The sequence below is a fragment of the Callorhinus ursinus genome, unplaced genomic scaffold (assembly GCF_003265705.2).
Source record: "Callorhinus ursinus isolate GAN/ISIS: 27379988/994484 unplaced genomic scaffold, GSC_fseal_2.0 scaffold28, whole genome shotgun sequence".
In the NCBI taxonomy this organism is placed as follows: domain Eukaryota; kingdom Metazoa; phylum Chordata; class Mammalia; order Carnivora; family Otariidae; genus Callorhinus; species Callorhinus ursinus.
This window is the reverse complement of record NW_027397090.1, coordinates 1,159,153-1,175,707: the sequence shown is the minus strand read 5'-3', so window position 1 is coordinate 1,175,707 and position 16,555 is coordinate 1,159,153. Positions and strand designations below refer to the sequence as shown.

General features: G+C 37.1%; 1 long non-coding RNA gene across 1 annotated transcript in view; it reads left to right on the top strand.

The window, feature by feature from the left end:
* Positions 1–371: 371 nt before the first annotated feature.
* The window catches only part of LOC112838880 (uncharacterized), an 80,596-nt gene continuing 64,412 nt past the window's right edge, over positions 372–16,555 (top strand). Inside the window, exon 1 of the long non-coding RNA XR_012374071.1 lies at positions 372–415. This is a non-coding gene — a long non-coding RNA (uncharacterized lncRNA). The remainder of the gene's footprint in view (positions 416–16,555) is intronic.

Here is a 16,555-nt window from a genome sequence, read left to right as displayed (position 1 = left end):
GGGGTGGAGGAGAAGGAGGGAAGAAGAAGAAATTATAAGAAAAGTATCAGAAGATATTAAGGGTTAAGAATTATCCTGATCCTTTGTAGTCTGGCCTGACAGAAAAAAGAGGTGGTTTCCTAAAAAACTCTGTGGTAATTATCCATAGCCGTGTGCATAAGGCAATCAATCCTGGTCAACCTGAAAGTTTGAACTCAGCCACTGTTATGGACTGAACGTTTGTGTTTCCCCCAAATTCTTATGTTGAAGTCTTAACCTCCATTGTGATGGTATTTGGGGGCCTTTGGGGAGTAATTACAGTTAGATGAGGTCATAATTGTATTAATGCCCTTATAAGGAGAGACATGAGAGGCTTTCTCTTTCTCTCCCCATGCACACACACGGAGAAAAGGTCCTGTGAGCACACACTGAGAAGGTAAGCATCTGCCAGCCAGGAAGGGAGCTCTCACCAGAAACTGAACCCTTGATCTTGGACATTCCAGCCTCTAGAACTGCAAGAAGATAAATTTCTGTTGTTTACACCACACAGGTTATGGTATTTTGTTATGGCAGCTGGAGGTGTCTCTCAGTCAAGCCAGAGAATGGGCTAAGCCATTGCCCTCTCTCCCACTGTGAGTGAAGAATGAAATATCATGTCATTCACTTCCTGGAGGCACAGTTACAAAGCCTGACTCCTAGTACTGTGCTCAGGCCAGGGAAGGAGTTGGTGCTTTCTTAAGCATAATATAAAGCTGATAGAAAAAGGCTAGAGTTATGTTTCCACTATGTCATATCACTAGTGTACCACACTCAACTGTTAATATATAAGGACTTATTTTCAAAGATGTTTATTATAGCATCATTAGTCTTGGCATGAAATGAAATACAGAGGAAATGCCCAACTAAAAAACATGGTTCCATAATTTATTATTCTCGGCCCTATGGAATATCATGCAGGAATTAAAAAGAATGAACTAGAGCCGGTTGAATTTGAAGGATCAATATTTTTACCAGATATTTATTAGGGAAACAACTTAAGATGAAAAGAGGTATGTACAAAATGACCCCATTTAAAAATATAGTGAACAAAATTGCAGATGATATTAAATATATTTATGTTTTTAAATGATTATTAAAAAAAAAAAAAGGAAGATACTCTCCCAGAAATCAAGATTCTTTTACAGGCTATTCTAATTTTACTCTTTCACTGACTTCTAATATCAGGTATATAATGAGGACCCCCAAATCTCCATCTTTTGCCAGATCTTTTTTCTCTCTTCATTCAAACTTGCATTTTCTACTGCCTACTCAGCATCTCAACTTTGAGATTTATAGGTCCTGGGAACTCTGCCTGTCCAGACTAATACTTTCTTTCACCTCTACTCTTCCTCTCTTCCCTCTGATCTCAGTGAATGACATCAGTCACCCTCCTGCTCAAACCAGAATCCCCAGCTCCATCTGTTATCCTTCCTTCTCCTTCGTACCCGCATTCAGTCAACCACCAATAGGCTGACCCTGTTTCTAAAGTATCTCATAAGTGCATCCATGTTTCTTCATATCCACTGTCCTTTATTTCAGGCTACCATCATCTCTTGCCTAGATTACTCCATATATCCTTAACAAATCTTTTTGTATCTAATCCTGCTCCTCTGTACTGCCTTTTTCACATGGAAATCAAAAAGATTTTTCTGTAGTAAGATGTGATTGGTTCTGTCCACAGTTTAAACCCTTCAGTGGTTTTCTCAATTACTCCCAGGTTAATAATCAAGCCTATTTATATGGATTCATAACCATAATAGCATGTAATTGTATGATCTACTCTGGAAAATCACAAATGAAAAGAACAAACACAACAACAAGAATCAATCATTAAGAAATAAAAAAAATTACTCTCCAGAATAATTCTTGTAACAAAATGACATCAAAGCTATAATTGCATACAATAAAAAAAATAATAACAACACTTCAACCTAAGCTGTACTCAGAGGGAAATCCATAGTCTGGAATCCTTTTATTATGAAACAAGAGAAAAATAAAACATTCAGATACAAGAAGCTACAAAAAAAAATCAAAACACTGAAAAGCATAAAGAATGAATTAATAAAACTGAAAACAGAAGTTAATGATTTAGGAAACGAACAAGAGATTGATAAGTAATTGAAAAGTTAATAAAATAGTCAATTTCATGAAAGGTTTACTGAAGGGAGAAAGTGGGGAAACAAAACTATAATGAAGTGGAGAGAAGATAGAGCCACATGTAGGGAAGATACGGAAATGTTTGTGAGAAGATATCTTTTAAAGCTTATATTAATAAGTCTTGATAAAATGGATAATTTTAAGGAAAATACAAAGTGAACCAAACTGTCTCACCAAGAAGTTAAGTAAGAGGAACAGACTAATAACCATGGATATGTTTAGAAAAGTTACCAAAAATTACTTCCCCAAAATGCCTTAGGCCATGTGATTTTACGATTGGATTCCCATCCCCTCCCACACACACATTCTAAAAAGGCTTAATTCTTCTATGTAGAAAATGGTATGATCCTGTATTCAGTCTCTAAAGCTAACATTACCATACCCAAACCAGGTAAAGAGATCAAAAGGCCCATAGACCAATCAAATCACGTGCGTGAAAAACTCCTAAATGAGATCTTTTTAGGTCTTTAATACGAGAAAAATAGACAATGACCAAGAAGGACTTAGACCAATTATTAAAATTTAAACCATTAATACAAAATAAAAAGACCATATGATCTTTATCAAAACAGTGCCTTTGAATAAAATTCAGCATCTGTTCCTAATAAAATTCTTTAAAAACTAAGACTATCATATTAATTATATTATTCCTCAATATTGTAAAAAATTGTTTAGCTTAAATTAACAGTCAACATTATAGTTAATAGTAAATGTTATGCTACATTAGAGGTATCCCCTTTAAAGCAAGAAAGTTCGCAAGGATGTTATTTTAGAAGTTCTGGAGGTTTTATTCTGGAAGTTTTATTGTAATAACTTGGAAAGCAAAATAAATGACTACTGATAGTGGAAAAGAGGAAGTAAAAATTACCATGTGAATATGAAGACAATGATTATCAACCTGAAAAGCTCAAGAAAAGCAGATGAAAAATGATAAGAATATAATTCATTAAGTTATAAAAATCAAAACAAACATAAAACTCTGACATTTTCAGCCTACTATATATTATCACAGGTCTGTTGGTAAACATTATTTGAGAGTCCCATTTTCAGTTCTAAGGATGAAAGTCCCATTTATGTTGAGGTGAAATAGATTTCAGAGGAATTGAACTGGGGAGAAGCAAGATGTCGATTTGAATATATCAAGTTAGGGACACCTATGAGATTCAAATGCTATTGAATTTAATCTATCAATATAGAGTTTAGTGGGCTAGAGATACAAGTTGGGAGTTGTTGGGATGTGTACAATATTTAAAGTGGTAAGACTTGATGAATTCACTTCAGAGTGAATGTAGTGAGAAAAAAAACTGATGCAAGGATTGAGCCTTGGGTTGCTTCAAAATTTAGAGGTTGCTAAATGAACCAGCAAAGGAGGCTGGGAGACTGATAGATTTAGAAGTGATCCAGGAGTTAGTGCTATTCCGAAGGCCAATTTGTGTTTTAAGAACAAGGGGGTGATCTTCTTTGTCAAATGCTACCCGCTAGTCAAGTAGGATGATTGGATTTGGTAATGTGGGATTATTCATGATCTTGACAAGAGGCATTTTGGTGAAATGGTATGGATGCAAAACCTGATTAAAGTGAGTTCAGGAGGGGTGCCTGGGTGGCTCAGTCATTAAGCATCTGCCTTCGGCTCAGGTTATGGTCCCAGGGTCCTGGGATCAAGCCCCACATGGGGCTACCTGCTCGGCGGGAAGCCTGCTTCTCCCTCTCCCGCTCCCCCTGCTTCTGTTCCCTCTCTCGCTGTCTCTCTCAGTCAAATAAATAAATAAAATCTTTAAAAAGAAAGCGAGTTCAGGAAAGAATAGGAGAGGAATTAGACATGGTAAGAACAACAGCAGAATCTCTTAAGGGATTTTTCCATAAAGGGAAACAAAAATGTTAGAACATTAGCTAAAGAAGACTACAGTTGAGAAGTTTTTTTTTGTTTTGTTTTGTTTTACCTTTTTGAAAGATAGAAGATATCACAGCACTTTTATTCACAGGTGGGAGTAATCCAGGAGAGAGTGTAAAATTGATGTTGTATGAGAGAAGGGTAGAGTTCGTAAAACTAAATCCTTGAATAGGTAGGAGGTTATAGATCTAATTGACGTATAAGCAGAGCAGATGGCATCGGAAGCAGAGACAGTCCATTTATGACAACGGTAGGAGAAAGTGTCGTGATGTTTATAGATACAGGTTCGAGTAGGTTGGTAATTGTGATAATTAGAATATGTAGAAATTTTCTTCATCTCCTTCTGATTATAATTTTGCCTTTTTTTTTGTATTCCATTTATCAGGTTTGGCAATAAAAATTTTAAGAGCTTTGTAACCTAAATGGGGGACTGTTTATGTTTTAACATTTTTAAAATAAATTTTTAACAGTCTCTTATTTAAACACCATAGGATATTTCCTTGTGAAACTGGTTTACCTGGGTATGCAGTTTTGAACATTTTTGTACTAAGCTTGTTTCACTTTAATGTATTTATACTTGCTGCTTCCTCTGCATGGCTCATCTTTCTTCCGGATTTATATATGGCTGGCTTCCTGTTATTATTTATACTTCTGCTTAAATTTCACTTCATCTGATAAAATTTGGCTGCCCTGCCCAAAAGAACCTGTATCTTTCAATCATTTTCATTCCTATTGTCTTGATATTTTTTTCATAGAATTTATCACTCCCTGCAATTATCTTATAGACAGTCTTGCTAGTTTCATTTCTGTCTTTTCCCACAAAACTGTAAGTTCCACGAGGTTAGCGATATTGCTGGTCTCTTTTGTCACTGTGCACCCAGCATCTTTGTATCCCTTGTGTCTTCAGCAATTATTATTTGTTGAATGAATGAATTGTGCATGAATGATCAGGAAATGGTGGAGTAAGGACACTGAAATGGTAACCCATGTCGTATATCTAATCATTTTTATGAAAGGATGAAATTATAATCGTTCTAGAACAATTGTATAGATAAACACACTGGGGACTCAGTGAGGGAAGGGATCATTTTATTTTACCTTGTAGCTTCCATATTAACTAGTGCAATGTTTTATAAATAAAATCATTTTGGCTAACACTCATTGAACAAATTCATATATTAATTGGCAAAATAATGAAATATGCTAAAACTGAGGTATACTTTAGATTTGTTACTTTATTTTTCCAAAACCAGAATTTTACTGTGGGTGCTACTTTAAAAAACAAGGAATAGTACATGTGACAATATACCTGATTTTTAAAGCAACTTTGGGTCTTAAAGACATTAGCATCTCCTCCTAGGTTCTAACTTAGAGAGTTAAGGAACATATAATTAGCTTTATAAAAAGCTGATTATAGAGTATCACCAGTGTGGAGCAACAAATCATCTTATGATCTAGAGTACTGTTTGAGACTCAGGGAGAGAAACACTATTATATTAAAAAAAAAGAAAAGTTACATTGCCCATTTAGTACAAGAGAACTACATAAAACTGGCAGTGTTAACAGAGAAAAATGCTTAGATACAATTTCCATTTCCAGGTGAATTTTGCATTTATATATTAGTATCGTACTGAAGTTCTTAGGATAGAAAGTAGTTATGATTACTGGCAGGTGTTCATAGGCATATTTTATTATGAGTAGTGTGGGGAAAAACTAAAGGTTGCCTCTTCTCAACAAATCCTGTGCAAGAAAACTATTCAGAAGGTTTTGGCATAGTCAAGGTCGGCTTCTTGTCCTATTTGTGATGCTGGGGTTGGCATTGTGGCGTTCGGATGGCTGATTTTTAAATTCCTAAACAGAAAATGTTGAGGGTCAGTGTAAGTGCACTGACATTATATAAAACAAACTCACTCAGTGTCTAGCTCCTTCATTAATTTGTTAAGTAATTCATTTAACATTGTAGAATGCCTTCTATAAGGCAGTCCTAAGCATTGACGATAAGTGAACAAGCAGTTATAGAAACTGCCCTCCTGAGCATATAATGGGCCAGCAATCCTAAGTGAAGAAAGAAGAATTAGGTGAAATTAATTTTAATAAGCCTATGAATCACCTAGGTGGAGTCTTATTACAATGATTATTGGTTAAATAGGTCTGTGGTAGGAACTGAGCTTCTGCATTTCTAAACAAGCTCCCAGGTGCTATTTTTGATCCTTGGACCACACGATAAGTAACGAGAAAATGTAAAACAACAACAACAAAAAAGGGGAGATCTTTGGTTTTCTGAAATTCTCAGTGATCCAAGGGTATACAAGGGTCAAAAACATGTTTACACTGAAATGCTGAAGAGCCATGTATGCCCTTGTGAGGATATCCTAACCTGCACCTCCAAGCCCTGTTTACTATCATAGGCAAATAGTTCTTTGGGCATTCTTCACGTGTTAGAGCCTCACCACCCTTGAGAGGATTAGACTGGCATTCTTCACGTGTTAGAGCCCCACCACCCTTGAGAGGATTAGACCTAGGCCCTAGTGACATACTTGAGGCTATTTAGGAAAAGAATTCTAGATGCTTCACAATATAAATTGACTCTAGTGGGTGGGAGCATGAGATCATAGATCCAGATAAAATAGAATCTACAGACATGGAACTGAGTTCATAATGTGAATGGACTCAAATCCTCAAGTATAATTGCGTATACATACTTGAGTGGAATGTAGGAGTTGGGTCTAAGGTCCCCTGAACAAGGATAGAGAGAAAAGAGGAGAAAGTAGAGCTCTTCACTTTATATTCTCAATTCTGTACTATGTATATGTCTCAAGGATTCTCCGGTATATGACAGAATGAGGGTCCATAGCACAGAGTAAGAGATAAAATATCAGTTAACCTGGAGTTCCTAGAACTTTAGAATGATTAATCATCATTTTTTTTTCACTTTAGTCAATGGCTCACCATTCCAGTGAGAAAAAGCCCTATCACTGGAAGATCTATTAATAGTTTGTTGCCACTAGTCCCTTCTTTGGGTCACCTGGGTGGCTCAGTCAGTTAAGTGTCTGACTTTGGCTCAGGTCATGATCTCAGGGTCCTGAGATTGAGCCCGGCATTAGGCTCCCCACTCAGCAAGGAGTCTGCTTCTCCCTCTCCCTCTCCCTCTGCCACTCCCCCTGCTCAATTCTCTCTCTCTCTCAAATAAATAAAATCTCAAAAAAAATAGTTTGTTGCCACTGATAAAGTGCTTATAATAAGTACTTTCCCTATTTTCTGCTCTCATTTCCCATTATCCTCAAGAAAAGATATGTAAAACAAAGACACAAATTAGATTATAAGCCAGATCGTTTATGACAACAGAATTCTGATCCACAGCCTTGGTGGCAGTCAGCCCAAAAAGCTAAGGACACCTCTATGGTCGTCAGCCCAGAATGGTCAGGACATGATCAATGACTACCACCTTCTCTATGTTTTTTGCCCTCACTTTCAAATCAGAACCAATCAGAGATAAAAAAGCCTCTGAAAGTAATCATATAAGATGTCTTATGTCTCCTTAGCTTACCTACAGCTTCTGCCTCTAGCATGAAGTGTAGAAGCATTACTTATGACCAATTGTTGCTAGCTCTCATGGGGTCATCTAAGTCTAAATCCTCTCCCAATACAGGAAAACCTTCTGCTTCTTATATATATTTTCATTATAATTTTAATTCTTGTGCCTCTCTCTCTAAATGGTATAACTTCACCAAGGATGCTTTTGACCTTGTGTCCACTCTAAGGAATAATTGACTGGAACAAAAATGTTCATTGGAGAATCAGGGGAAAAAAATGAAAGAGAATGTGGGCAGCATTTTTTATTGTTATGTAGAGGCCAACAAACAACATTCTTATTCAGAAATTGCTTCACTAAAATGTTCTTTGGCCAAATCTAATGAGCAACTTGACAAGCTTATGCAATAAGAAACCAGGCTCATTGCCCTCATTATCTTCACTCTCCTTATTCTCCATTTGACTCCCTAACATCTGGTTCCCTTCTTCCCCTTTGCTACTGTGTCTGCTCTCCTTCCACATCTCCCATTGACTGCTTCCTTCTCTTCTTTTTTCTTTATTTTAAAAACAATTTTTTTAGAAAAAGATTTTATTTATTTATTTATTAGAGAGAGAGTGAGGGGAGCAGCAGAGGGAGAGGGAGACAAGCAGACTCCATGCTGAGCACGGGGCTTGATTCATGACCTGAGCCAAAACTAAGAGTCGGACATTTAATCCACTGAGCCACCTAGGCTCCTTCTCTTCTTGTCCAGACTCTTTACCCTTTTCCCAGTGACTGTCCTAAGACCCCAGAATACAGTTTGCCTCTAAATACACATCCATTCCATGAGCTGAGTCTGCAAGCTGCTGTAGATTTCAAACCTTAAATCCATGTTAAATTTAAGGCTATAATTTGGGACTTGCCCAAACACAGAGAAGGCCAGTAACTATTTATAGGAGCATCAGAATTCTTTTGGATGCACATGACCCAGGGCTGCCTGACCTATATCACCTTGTATACATATGGGTCAGAACCTCAGATGCTAAATTTTGAATGGCAAAAGATGGTGGAACTGACCCAGAAAGGGACCTCCTTTCTGCAAAGTAAAGATTCTTCTTTCTACAATAAACCCAAGGGTTAAAAGAGACCCCAGACGTAGAAAAACATATCCTGAAAGTCATGCTGAAATATTTCCAATAAAAATCAATTGGACCATAATTCAATAGCGCAAATAGAGAAAAGATGATATTAGAGTGGGATATATCCCCTTACCTGAACTACAGGTGTTGTAACCCCTGGCAGAACATTTTGAGATTGTTTTTGAAGAATAACAAGGCAAGATTCAAACTGTGGCCTTGCCAATCAGCCAGGGGGGCATTTCCCAACAGACAACCTATTGACAAGGACACTTGTAGGTATTTTAAACAGAAGGGATAGTTTGAACAAAAGATAAAGCAAGACAAAAAAAATCTCAACTCAGATCAAAGACGACACACCAAGGAAAGAAAAAACATCCATTATCCTGCTTTACCCTTAAACACTCAAGGTGAACTAACTATAAATATATATGGCCAATCTCATCAATTTCTGACACATATGGGCACTACTTCCTACATTAAATCCTGTGACTTTTGCTCAAGTTCTTCCTTGGCATAAATACAGCACACAGGTGTTAGGTATTTATAATAGCCCACAGGTTTTTCCTGTCTTTTAGCCCTTAAATGTAACCCTTAGGTCTTCGACTAAACAACATTAGTTCCTGTTCTTTGATACCACCCTTGAGAATTTAATAGGGAGAGATTTATTTTGAAAATGGAATTGTAGGGGCACCTGGGTGGTGCAGTCAATTAAGCTCCTGACTCTTGGTTTCAGCTCAGGTCATGATCTCTATGGCCTGAGATCGAGCTCAGCGTGGAATGTGCTTGGGATTCTTTCTCCCTCTCTCTCTCTGTCCCTCCCACTCATGCTCTCTCCGATAAATAAATCTTTTTAAAAAGAAAGAAAATGGAATTGTAACATTAAATGCACACCAGAGAGACTATTTCTTGGGGTTTCAGAGGACTCCAATATTCAGATCAAGTTGTGTCTGCTCTGGATATAGCTCTGTCTTCTCCATTGTATGTATTTGATGTATACCCCAGCTGACGATCTTACACCATACCAGACACTATATGAACTAAAAATTCTACTGACATAGGAAAAACAACTGGAGCAGAACCTATTAAAGTTCAGATAGATCCTGCCAACCTATAATACAAACTTACCCAGTATCTTTTGGAGCCAGAGGCAAAGAAAAGGAATCAGACTTATAGTTGAATACCTTATGTCCAAGGGCCTTCTCATACTCTGTAGTAGTCCTTGTAACACTTCTGTCTTGCCAGTAAATATACTAAAGGGATGAAGATCCAGATTTGTTCAAGATCTTAGACTATTTAAAAAAAATTATGTCTCTCTCCCCAGTAGTACTTAGCCCAAATACCATCATGGCATCAAATATGCCCAGAGTGACCTGTTTCCATACAGTGGACTTTTTTTCTGCTCTTTTCAGGGTACCCCTAGCCCAGGATAGTTAATACCTGTGGTTACATGTGGAAAGTTATGCTCCAGGGGTTCACTGAAGCCCCCTCCTATTTTTCCCAGATCTTCATTCAAAAATTGGATCTAAATTTCCTGTGTGACTCAGTTTTGATACAATAAGTGGATTTGCTCAAAGACCAAATACTTTGCTCAAAGACCAAATACTTTGTTCAGAGAACAAGGAAGCCTATAAAAAAAATTCCATTTGTTTGCTCTCAGCCTTAGCAGAAAAGGGACATAAAGCTTCAAAAGATAAATTACAAATTTGCCAAAGTACAGTCCATTATTTATCCAAGAGGGAAAAACACTCTCCAAATAGACTAAAGATTATCCAAACATAGTGTAGACCCCTCATCAAGTGATAACTTAGAGAATTTCTAGGTTCATCTGGATATTGAAAGAAATGGGTGTTAAGTTTTTCTGAGATTGCAACAACTCTATAAACTGAACAAGTGATCAGTAAGAGATCCTCTACTTGGGGAGCCAAGCATGAACAAGTCTTCTTACCTACAAAAGACCGTTTTATCTACTTATGCATATGCAATTTGGGATTTTAACTCAACATCATGGGAACCATGAAAAACCTACCATGTAAGGATGCCTGGGTGGCTCAGTCAGTTGGGCATTCAACTCTTGGTTTTGGCTCGGGTCGTGATTTTGGGGTCATGGATCAGGCTCTGTGCTCAGCATGAATTCTGCTTGAGAGTCTCTGTCCTCCTCCCTCACCCGCTGCCTCTACTCATTCTCTTTCTCTATTTATAAATAAATACATAAAATTTAAAAAAAATCATGTATGGTAACTTCACCCTTGACTTGAATGTAAGACTTATCTTCCTTGTAGAGCGATTGCTGCCATTTCAAAACTTGAAGCTTTTGTGGAACTAGTTCTAAACAACCCATTTGGCTTTATTGTTCCTCACACCATACAGCCTCACTATTGTTTGAGAACATACAGTGTTTTCCAGCAATCCAGTTAACCTCTTGTGATGCTGTTACTCTTTCCTTCTCAAATACTGTTCCCTGTTGCATCATCCTGAAACCTACCATTCTCTGCTCTCCTCCCTTCCGGAAAAAGGAAACCTCACAGTTGTCTTACTTCAGATAGGGAACTTTCTAGAACTTGCTTAGATTTATGGAGACTTTCATTGAGAACTGTGACTTAATATTATTTCTTAATGGATCATACCTCAAGGGTGGAACTGGAGGCTATGAAAACAGGATATATTTTCACTAAATTAAGCTCCCCTTTAGAGTATAGTTCTCTATCTGAGATAAAAATTACCCAAGAAGGCATAACTTTTGGCACTTACTAGAACCTTTAAACTAGCCAAAGAACAGAGAGTAACCATCTCTATAGATACTATGTTTTTCGAGTAGTACGTGACTTTGGGATGCTTTTGAAACAAAAGAGGCTTCTTATCTCTGCTGCAGCATCCACAAAAATGCCCAAAAAGCTGAGAAACTTTTAAATGCACTGTTACTTCCTAAAGAGCTGGCTGTTATAAAGTTTGAGACCCATGTAAAAGGAGACAATATGGAAACTAAAGGAAAATATCAGATGATTATGCAAAATAAGCAGCCTTAACTAAAGATATGATCCCATTTAAACCCTTAAAAGATATGCTCTTTAGGGGTTGAAAGAGGCTATTAGGCAATATCAATGTATAGGGAAGGAAGGAAAGGAAGAATGGAAAAAATCTGGTTGTACCCTTCACTCAGGTAGTATCTGTGATCACAAGATGGCTGGTTGGTGGCACCAGCTGATTTCAAAGAGATATCAACTAAATTTCTCCATGAAGCCACTCATCATGTTATAGACAGATTCCTTATTATCTTAAATCAGCATTGGCTGGGAAACTAAAAATAACCAAGAGAGCTTATATTCAGGTCTTGTGCCACACATGAACAATATAATATTTGAAAAACATGAACATGAAAAAGCCTTAAGAGCCATTTGACCACCTCAGATGAGTTTTATCTAGCCCCCATCCTCCATGGGATCTGAACATGTTTCCATTATTATTTCTTTTCAGAATGGGTTAAACCTTTTATTTGCTCAAAAGATGCAGTCTCCGAAATGCTGTTTGATTTTGTGTTTTCAACCTAGGTTTACCAACTTTTGTATCAAGTGACTGCAGCACAAATTTAGGGGAAACATAAGAGAAATCTGTAAGGTGTTACCTCTTACTCAAAGACTACACCATCTTTACTATCCACAACCTTCTGGAAAGGTTGAAAGAACCAATGACATCTATGGATATACCTAGCAAAATTTTCAGAAACCCTTGCGTTCCCTGGGGTAAAGTTATTCCCATTGTCCCTTATGATGTATGGTTCGCTTCCTTGGGGACACGTCTGTTATTCTTCTATGAACTGAGAACAGGAAGGCCCAGGCATTTACAGATTTAGTGTCTGATACTAGACTCCACTGCACAGGCCCAGGCATGACAAAATATTTCAAGGGACCTGGGTACTATACTCAATCTTATTATTGACAAATTAAGGCTGCCTTTCTACAACATCAATATGATCTTTCGTCTCTTCTTGACCTTCAATCAGGAGATTTGTCTGTTGGAGGGAGACATCAGAGAAGAACTTCTCTTGAAACTCCTAGGAAGTAATCTTACTAGGTAACTGTTAATAACAAATGCAGCAGTAAAACTCCAGAAGGTCAGTCCTTGGGTTCGTGTTTCACAACTAAAGAAGCCATTGGGAATTCACACAATTAAAGAGCTACCAATAGGGGAACTCAAACCGAGGATTCTCAGAAATCTTAGCTGCTTATCTTATGAAATAGCTCACTCAAAACCTTTGGAACAAGCCGATGACCTTGGAATATAGATAGCTTCTGCTCAAGATATCAGACCGAGACCCCTGTGTGACGTCTGTCTTGTTTTTCTGTTTGCTTATAGTCATTTCTTTTTTATTTTCCTTGATTATGGAGTAATGGCCTTTTTCTCTTTCCTTTAATTTTTATTATTATTTTTAGGTCAGAATATACTAATACCTTACTAGTGCCATACTAATTCTTAGATAAACCAAATAGTAGCCACTGCCCTCAATCTTACCATGCTGCATATGCCACCCATCACTGGATCTTATGATAAAACCTTCTGGCAATTCCGATCTCATCATATGAGACCATAGGGAATTACAGCTGATGGCATTTCCACTTGAATCTAGGTGAAAATGACTTTCAGCATTAAGTCCCGTGGTCTTATTGCTGCATATAGATCTTGGCTGGCTTGTGACTGTCACCCCCTTTGCCCCCACTCCACCAGTATTCCCCATTCTCTCCTACCAGCATTAGTTTTCCTCCTTGGTTTTGTTCCTCACAACCTGTTAAATACATTGACAGTTCCAATAACCAAACGATACTCTTTGTTTTCAACTTTATTTTGCATTTTTGCTTGAATTGTCTGAATTTAAGAAATAACCATGATAAAGCTCAGCATAAATTGGACAGGTTCCTGTGTAATCTGCTTTCTCAGTTAAGATTTCCTCGTAATAAAAAGAACAGTCAAGTACTTCCTTTGTACATTCAACACTAGAGAGCATTTATTGCTAGTGCACTGAGAAAACAGTTTTTATGATAGCCAGTGTTGGTCTTTGCTTTTGAAAATTTGAAAAACAGAAATGAATAAAAAAACACAGTAGTGATTAAGGGGTGAAAACCGATCTAAAGGGGACTATTTAAAGAACTGGATTGTTTAGCTAAGTAACAGAGCAGATTCAAGGTTGCATAAAAGGGTCTACCTTGTGGTCAGTTATTACCACCTAATAATTTTTTATGAATGACATCTGGGAGAATGAAGAATGAAACCAATTACAATTTCTAATGGAACATTTGATCTAGTCAATGATTCTGAGGCACCAAATGCCTTCAGGAAGCTTTCTTCTCAGCTGGAACCTAATTTTACTGGAGCCATTTTACTCTGTATGATAATGCAGCTGTCCTTTGTGGCTTCTCTGAGGTCAAAGAGGCATCACTGTGTGCTGTTTAGGAGTATGTTTCTTTCTAAATAAGATCTGACTGGGTCATTACCCAGAAGCAATAATTGGGCCATCAGGGACAAGATGAGCTCAAAATGAAAGAATTATTCACGGGCTAAAGATGATAAGCCACTATGGCAAAATCAGCGAAGACCACAGATTATGTCATCAGAATTAGGCCTTTCTCTTGCTTATTTACATAGAAGGAGGAATTGACCATATAAGGCTTGTTTAATAAATATTTTAAGGTGGCACTTTTAACCAAAATTGATTTTTATTACCCCTTCCCCAAAAAAGAGAGAAAATAAGAAAATTTCAATTATTGTAAGCCAGCCAACAGTTGAGGAGAAAATATTATGTATATTTAGAGAGAAAATGATATTATTTATGAAAATACTATCTAAACATGGCTATGAAGGGATTGGGCTACTTTCAATAAATTTTTAAAAAGCATTTAATATTTTTTAAATTAATAATTTAGTATATAAGACATTATTATGAACAATGATTTTTTTCATATGTAACTGTAGTAAAGTAAATGCTTTGTAAATAGGCACAAATATCTATCTCACTTGCATTGTTTTTGTTTTTTATCATAAGTCTGAAAATAGGGGATCAATGTGTTTTGCAGTTCAATCATTAAACTGCCAAAAATAAAATAATAAATCTTCATCTTTAATTGCAACCCTCTGAGGGATTAGTTGCTTTCTTTGTTGGTTTTCTTGAACGTAAAAAAGTACTTCTTATGAATAGAAAACAATGACAATAATAACTCTATACTTACATGTTTTCGTATTTATTTTATTTAGAGAATTTTATTAAAAGTATATTGTCATACCTGGTATGTATCCAGCTTTCTATTAACAAACCTTTATTAAATATAGCACTAATGTGAACAGTATTTTCTCAGTTCAGTATTCAAAGGTATGCTTGTAAAGCACACCTTATTCATGAGTCTTAGTGGGTATTACTCCTAAGCATATGGTGAGGTTATACCTCTAGATTTTGTGCATTCATATTCAGGCAATATAATCGTGGTCTTTTGTTTAGTTTGAAAATTGGTTGTTTGCAATCCAGAGTAGTTGATTTTTTGCAATCTATAGCAATATTGTGGTTAAAGCTCACAAAAGCCTATTTAATTTAAATGAGATAGTGACTCAGTGGAACCACTGTGAGAAAGTGGGCTTAGTTACGGTTTGTAAACATACTGTAGAATGATCAACTGTCCCAATTTGACTAGGACTGAGGGGTTTCCGGGAACACAGGGCTTTCAGTGCTAAAACCAGGACCGCCGCAGGACAAACTAGGAGGATCTGGTCACCCTAATACATGTCTTCTGATGGCTATACTGGAAAGAGCATCCCTATGCTGAATTCCAACCAGGGACAACACTGGGCTGTTTCTACCAGCTTACCTAAGGCCATCGTTGCAATGGAAGTGAGGGAACAAGGCATGCAAATATCTTGGGAAAAAGCACCAGAGCAGTAAGGAAAGGATGTTAGATTGTATTGTTTCTTGCTCAAATGCCAATTCTGATTCCACAAGTGTCTAAGAGGGGTGGGTGCTACTGGTCGGGGCACGGGCTTTCAGGAGTGAGGAGCTCAGTGCTTCTCATGGTGAATTAGAGTAAGATGGGAAAGACAGGATGAATTGAGGAGGGTCCTGAAGATCAGATGGAAGAGTTGGATATTTAAATGTAGACGGCGGGGCACCCATTGATGATTTAGATGAACTGTCATGAAATAAGTCATGATTTTAGGACTGATCATAAGATATGCAGCAAACAGATCAAGCAGGATAGGACAGATTCCCAAGAAGTTGAAAAGATTTGATAGGATTTGAGGATATTTAAAATGTGTTTGAGGCAAAGAAGGTAGTAAAAGTCCCAAAGTTGTGAGACAAGATGAAGAGAAAAATATTTCCATTACGAAAATTGTTAAGCTAAGAATGTTGGTGGGTGGTTAAAAGTGAACACTGCCCCATTTATATCTGGAGGTATGCTAATATCATTAAAAATATTGGCAGAAAATAAAGGAAAACCCAGCCATTAGCTGAGAGCTAATAAATATGTGCATGCCAAAAGAAGGTGAAAAGTTTGGGGGGAAATTCAATGTTAAATTTTTGAAAGGGTATTATTATGAGCTGCAGAGTGAAGGAATAAAGGAAATGAATGGAAATGAGAAGGTATGTTCAGAAAGATATGAAACTTCTAGAGCAACATATAAACATTGCAGGGTAGAGAACAAACAAGCTTCAGTTGAGGTCTTATTCATAAAACATCAGCTAGAATGTGTCATTCAAGCTACTTCTGCTGCCTTTGCTATTTATCTGGCTCAGTTTGTTACTGCAACTTAGGACCAGAACTTTAGGTGATTCATTAATTTTGTGTGTGTGTGTGTGTGTGTGTG